The sequence below is a fragment of the Orcinus orca genome, chromosome 16 (assembly GCF_937001465.1).
Source record: "Orcinus orca chromosome 16, mOrcOrc1.1, whole genome shotgun sequence".
Taxonomy (NCBI): Eukaryota; Metazoa; Chordata; class Mammalia; order Artiodactyla; family Delphinidae; genus Orcinus; species Orcinus orca.
Genome location: NC_064574.1, coordinates 28,432,101 through 28,439,191, shown reverse-complemented (window position 1 = coordinate 28,439,191; position 7,091 = coordinate 28,432,101).

Sequence of the window (7,091 nt, the reverse complement as noted above, 5' to 3'; positions counted from 1 at the left end):
GATGGTTCACATCCAAAGACCCCTCTGGGGATTCAGTCTCCTCAGGCTATGAACCCCAGGACCCCTGTGTGGGTAGGGGGCAGGCTTTACTAGACTACTGTGATATTGTGATTTATAATAAGAAATATATAGATTTGGTCTTCATTCTGTTTCTGGCACTCACTTCTAAATCCTTGGAGTGAACACAGGCTGGAGGTTTTCACCAACAACCAATGAGTTGATCAACTGTGCCTGTGTAATGAGGCTGCCATAAAACCCCAAAAGGATGGGGTTCATAGAGCTTCTGGGCTGGAGAACACATGGAGGTGCAGGGAGAGTGGGGACCCAGGCAGGGCATGGAAGCTCCGCCCCCCCTTCCACATGCCTTGCCCTCCGCATCTCTTCCATCTGGCTGTTCCTAAGTTTTATCCTTTTACAATAAACTTGTGATCTAGTAGGTAAACTGGTTCCCTGAGTTCTGTGAGTTGCTCTGGCAAATTAATGAAACCTGGGGAGGGGGTCTTGGGAAACTCCGACTGATAGCTGGTCTGTCAGAAGCACAGGTGACAACCTGAACTTGAGACTCGTGTCTCAAGTGGAGGGAGGGCACTCTTGTAGGATCTGACACTAATTCCAGGTAGTGTCAGAACTGAGTTAAATTGTAGAACACACCCAGCTGGTGTCACAGAACTGCTTGATGTGTGGAAAACCCAGTCTGGCGTCAGCAGTGAAGTAGTGTTATAGTGGGGTATTGAGGGCCAAGAAGTCCTCCAAGAGTGTGGTTTTCCTTTACAGTTCCCAACAGCACTGCCACTCCCCACAGGCAGCCTGGCACAGGGACTGTGGTCCCAGATAGCCTTCAGTCACAGGTGCCCAATAGAAGGGCTCACTATGGGAACTGCCTCCGCTTTCCTCCAAATTCCCCTCCCCCCAGGCTGTGCCCAGGTTACATATCTAGACCCAGGCCAGAGGCTGAGCCCTGGGGTTATGCTTGCCCTCCTACCCCACCTTCACCTGCTGCCCCTTCCCCCAGGCCTGGCCGCACTGTCCTTCTCCAACCCAGCCCTTCGGTTTCCAGGGCCCAAGGGATGTGGAGATGCAATTAATCCAAGTGATCCCAGAAGTCAGACAGAACCCCCGAGTGGACAGGTGTTTGTGGTTCCCTTTTCTATATGCATTACACACACCCACGTACAGAAACGGAGATCCACACAACCACACGCATGACACCTGCCTAGGGACATTCACATGCATAAGCGTAACACAGAGAACAAGCCCACAGCAGACCATAGGCTGTAAACACAGCTCTCAGATTAGATAAGGCACTACAACTTGATATCTGCGTGACCTTAAGCAAACTGTACAACCTCTCTGTGCCTCATATCCCCCTCTGTAACATGCTGGTAATAATACCTGCTCGTGGGGGTCACTGGAGGATTTAATCAATGCACAGGGCTCCTCACGTCTGTCTTGTCATGGATACCTTTGGATCTAGCCATGGAGCACTTCTCAGAATGGTGTTTTCAAATGCTTGAAATAAAATGCATCAGATTTTGAAGGAAACAAATTTATTAAAACTGTGGTTATCAAAATATTTTTAAAGAACACAATTGTGACATAGCATTATATATGATTCTCTATTAACACTTATGGGGGGAGTGATAAATTAGGAGTTTGAGATTAACATATATACACTACTATATATAGAATAGGTTATCAACAAGGACCTACTGTATAGCACAGGGAACTCTTCTCAGTATTCTGTAATAACATATAGAGGACAAGAATCTAAAAAAGAATGGATATATGTATTTGTATAAATGAATCACTTTGCTGTACACCTGAAGTTAACACAACATTGTAAATCAACTATACTCCAATATAAAATTTAAAAATTTTTTAATTAAAACACTTATTGCACGATCTAGTGGTGGATGTCATTAATACTGCAATTTCAAAGTAATGGTGGTTGTGAACAACATTCTGAGCTATCTGAAACCACTGATAGGATATGAAAGTAGCCATGGTTTCTAATGGTGACGAAGTTCCAGGCCCTAATACCACTGTGGCTTGTCTCCATGTTCATAACTGAAGAAAGTGCTGAATTTTTTTTTTTTTTTTTTTTTAATTTTTGGCTGTGTTGGGTCTTTGTTTCTGTGCGAGGGCTTTCTCTAGTTGCAGCGAGCAGGGGCCACTCTTCATCGCGGTGCGCGGGACTCTCACTGTCGCGGCCTCCCTTGCTGAGGAGCACAGGCTCCAGACGCGCAGGCTCAGTAGCTGTGGCGCACGGGCCCAGTTGCTCCACGTCATGTGGGATCCTCCCAGACCAGGGCTCATACCCATGTCCCCTGCATTGGCAGGCAGATCCTCAACCACTACGCCACCAGGGAAGCCCGAAAGTGCTGAATTTAATTAAACATGAATGAAGATAAATTCCATCCATGGACTGTGGTAAGACCCCAGTTAAGAATCCTTAAACAAATAGATATAAAATGCTTGGAACAGTACCTGACACATAGCAAGTGCATGATAAATATTATTACTATTATCTTATTAGTTATATAATTCATTTATGTGCAATTAATACTATAACTATATGGTTAAGGTAGTGTTGATATAATATGTAAGTGGGAGAGGAAAACTTCTGGGAGAAGAAAAGTGCCTTAAAAATAGCTGTCCGGTTTGAGCAGGAGTGAACTTTTGCTTCAACTTGAGATCTTTAAAAGGGGGAAGGAATCCTCCCAGATTCACCAGTGTTGACTTAAGTTGAGAAGGAGAAAAGCAGCCCTGCCATCCAGGAGCTGGCACGGATGGTGATCACGTTGCTGCAAACTGGCCTGACACTCACAGGGGACAGCTGATGTCTCACCGAACATAAACAATTTCACAGAACACCAGCGACAGACAAGGTGCTCTGTGGCTGATGGCTCAAGACAAAACCAAGACCGCTTGTAATCACGTCTCAGGCAGAATGACGAAACATTTTGCTGAGACACTGTCCCCCTACCCCACCTGACACAGTGACTGCTGCTTCTTCACCACTTACCAGAGTTAGCCTGGCTCTAGCCCACCTTCTCTTTAGAGAAGATTATCGAGGTCCCAAGCCTGTAATGACTCCCACTTCCTGACAGCATCCAATCGAGAGAAAAACCCCACTTCCCTAAACTCTCCTCAAAATCACTTCACACGAGCCCAAATCCTATGATAAGCCTTCTCTGACACCCTCTTACTGAGACACCTGGGTTCCCCATGGCATGCATTCCCTCCCTGCAGTGGGTGATAAAGCCCCACTGGTGTGCTCCTGGTGGTCCTGGGCTGGAGGCATGGACAGAACATTACTGATTCGTGTCGCTCACAAAATGAGGTCTCAGGTCTTGAAGCTTATAGTCTTCAAACAGCTATAATCTGAAACAAAGTTACAAATTAAATAGTAACACACTACAAAACTAATAATAATAACCATAATGGTTATATTGTATATCTTATATATCTTATAGAAATAGAATATAATTACATAATCTTAATCTACTGGGGTACTATTACATGTACTGTCCCTGCCTCACTCATTCAAGTCCCACAACCTCCCTATGAAGTAAATACTGAGTCCTTTTAGAATTAGGCTTGACTTCGTGTAACAGAAAACTCAACAGATTGGCAAAAGAAAGTGGCTTGTGTAGCAGTTAGTTTTTGCTTCATAACAAACTACCCCACAAGCTAGTGGCTTAAACTGACCACTGATGTGCTCATTACCCTGTGGGTGGGCAGTGGGGATGGCTCGCCTCTGGGTCTGTCATCCATCTGAAGTCAGCTATGGTCGAAGGTCTCCCGCACATGCCTGCTGCCTGGCTGTAGGCAAGGGTAGCGGAGGTGACCAGGCCACACGGCCTCTTTTCCTCCACAGGCTAGCGCTGCTTGCTCACATGGTGGTCTTAGGGTCCTGGGTGCAGCAGCCCCAATGCACAAGCCACTTTCATGCTTTGGCCTCTTCCCATTGGCTAAAGCAAGTCACTTGGCCCAGCCCAGACTCCAGGGATGGAGAGAGGGTCAGGTCTTGATGCCAGAAGCTATAAAGTCACATTGCAAAGGCATAAGCATGGAGGAATGGGAGGAATTTGAGACCATTGTTGTTAAAAATCTACCTCAGTTTGTTTTACTCTCATGTTGAGAAGTCTGGGGAACCAACAGAACGGGATCCCAAGGTCCAAAGGTGGAACAATTTGAGTAAAAAAAAGAAAGTTTTACTGGATTACACCCCAAAGAATAAAATAAATATCTATGAGCCCATACTGATATAAATAAGTAAATAAACAAACAAATAGAAGAGATAACTCTCCTAAGAATTCCGAATAATTTACATAGATACTCCACCCTTAAGGAGGGAAACTAACTCCCCACTTCTTGAGTGTGGGCTGTGCAAAGTGACCTTAATCCGAAAAGCACAGCATAGAAAGAGGGGAAAAGGAGTAACTTTACAGAGAGAACCTGACAGTGATCAAAGTTCACCGCCACACTAAGTCATGTTGACAGTATCTACCCTTGACAGAACATGAGGAGGCTGCCACTTCAGGTCTGCGACCTCCCTCCCCAAACACATCACCCAGTCCAACTATAAGAAAATCATCAGACAAATCCCAATTGAGGGACATTTTTCAAAATACCTGACCAGTATTCCTCAAAACTGTCAAGGTCATCAAAAACAAGAAAAGTCTGAGAAATTTTGATAGCCAAGAGGAGCCTAAGGGGACATGATGACTAAATGTAATGTGGTGTCCTAGATGGGATCCTGGAATAGAAAAGGGACATTTGGGGAAAACTGAGGAAATCTGAATGAAGAATGGACTTTTTAGTTAATAATAATGTAACAATATTGGTTCATTAATGGTGACAAATGTACCATACTAATATAAGATGTTAATAATAAGGGAAACTGGGTGTGGGGTATATAGGAAGTCTCTGTATTATGCAATAATCCTGTAAACCTAAAACTGTTCTTTCAAAAAAGAAAAAAGTTTATTTTAAAAAAGAAATCTGGAAAGATCATTCTGGGCCAGGGCTGGTGCAGCCTCCATGGTGTCACCAATGTCTCAGGTTCCTTCCGGCTTCATGTTGTTTCATCCTTAACCATACATGGTTTCATCCTCCAGGTCCTTTTTGATCCAAGATGGTTGCTGGGGCTCCAGCCTTAATGCCTGAGTTCCATGTAGGAAGAGAAAAAAGGGCAAATTGGTTTTCTTCTCAGCTGCATCAGCATCTTCTAAGGATATTTCCAACAAACCTCACTTAACAACTTCCACTCATTAGCTACAGGTAGCTGCAAGAGAGACTAGGAATGTAGTGTTTTGGCTGGGTACATTGCTACCAGGAATAAAATCAGGGTTTGGTCAACAAAGAAAAGGAAGAGAAGGGAATTGCATAGGGAACCAGCAGTCTTTCGAGTGCTATTATAGTTCCATTTTAGAGATGAGAAAACTGAGGCTCAGAGAGGTTGAGTGACTTGCCCATAGTCTGAGGACTAGGCAAGGAGGAAGATGGATTTGAACTCAGGAATTGTGTCTCTTAAGCCCTAACCACTAAGTTATGCTGTCACAGCATCAATGTAACAATATTAATTTAGTGATATGGACAATGTTGCTTTGCTAAACCTGAATTGTCACTAGCAGTGTGAATGTGGGACACTCAATTGTGCTGCCATTTCTTTTGGGTTCGTCACACACTTCCATCCAACTCTGTGTGCTGCTGATTTTATTCTCCCACCGCTTGTCTCTGATTTACCCATGGCAAAACTTCCTTCCCACCCTCTACCTCTGCATCACATGGCCTTCACTTAGCAGGAATTCATTTTACATATCAAGGCCACGCCTGCCTTTTCTCACCACTCCGAGCTGGTTACAGTGGTAAAGCATTGTGGTCAAGATCACAGGCTCCGGGGCGAGCAACTAAGCCCGTGCGCCACAACTACTGAGCCTGCACTCTAGAGCCCGTGAGTGACGACTACTGAGCCCATGTGCCACAACTACTGAGCCTGCACTCTAGAGCCCGTGAGTGACGACTACTGAGCCCATGTGCCACAACTACTGAAGCCCACGCGCCTAGAGCCCGTGCTCCGCAACAAGAAAAGCCACCACAATGAGAAGCCCGCGCACACCGCAACGAAGAGTAGCCCCCGATCGCCACAACTAGAGAAAGCCCGCGCACAGCAACAAAAACTCAATGCAGCCAAAAATAAAATAAATAAAAAATAAATTTTTTTTAAATAAATAAAGGTAAGCAAAATTACCTTAAAAAAAAAAAAAAAGATCACAGGCTCCGAAGTCAGCCTGGGTTCCAATCTTGGCTGCACCCCATACTCGCTGTTGACCTTGTTGCAAATTACTTAACCCCTCTGTGCCTCAACTTCCTCTGTGAAATGGGGATAATAATAGTACCTATCTTATAGGGTTGTTGTGAGGGTTAAATGAATACTACATGAAAAGTATGAAACACAGTACCCAGCCCATGGTTAGTTCTCAATAAATGTTATTCTTTGATGCCAGTGTGACCCCAAATCCAAACACAATCTCAGACAGGACTCACCTATGGCCATGCAGATGGTTCATGATATATTCGAGTGACTTTTTTAGGGTTACTGTCAAAATGAAAGCAAGCAACTTAAAAAGTCTTACGGGGAGCTCATTAACCACTACCCCCAGTGCATCCCCAAACAGCAGCTTGGGAAACACTGATTTAGAGCAAAAAGCACAGGCTTTTCAGATCTAGCTCAAACTGCCATGAACTTGTGGTGTGACTTTGGACAAGTCTGTCTTGGGGCTCGCTGGGCTCGGTTTGCTCAGCCCCTGAATGTGACATTGATAATATTGCTGGGCCAAATGTGACGACTGGTTGGGAAAGGAATTTGTGATCTAGAAGTGCTTGGGGCCTGAGGTTCACCTGGGGGAAACAAGCCCTGCCACTAATTAGAGACAAGCTTCCTACTCCAGGGACTGTCCCATCCCCAGGGCTGGCACTCGGGGGACCCAGGAGCTCTCCAGGGTCTGTCCTAAACTTGCTGTGTGGCTTTAAGTAAAACCCCTCCCTTCTCTCCCTGGTCCTCAGTTTCCCCATCTGCTCATTGA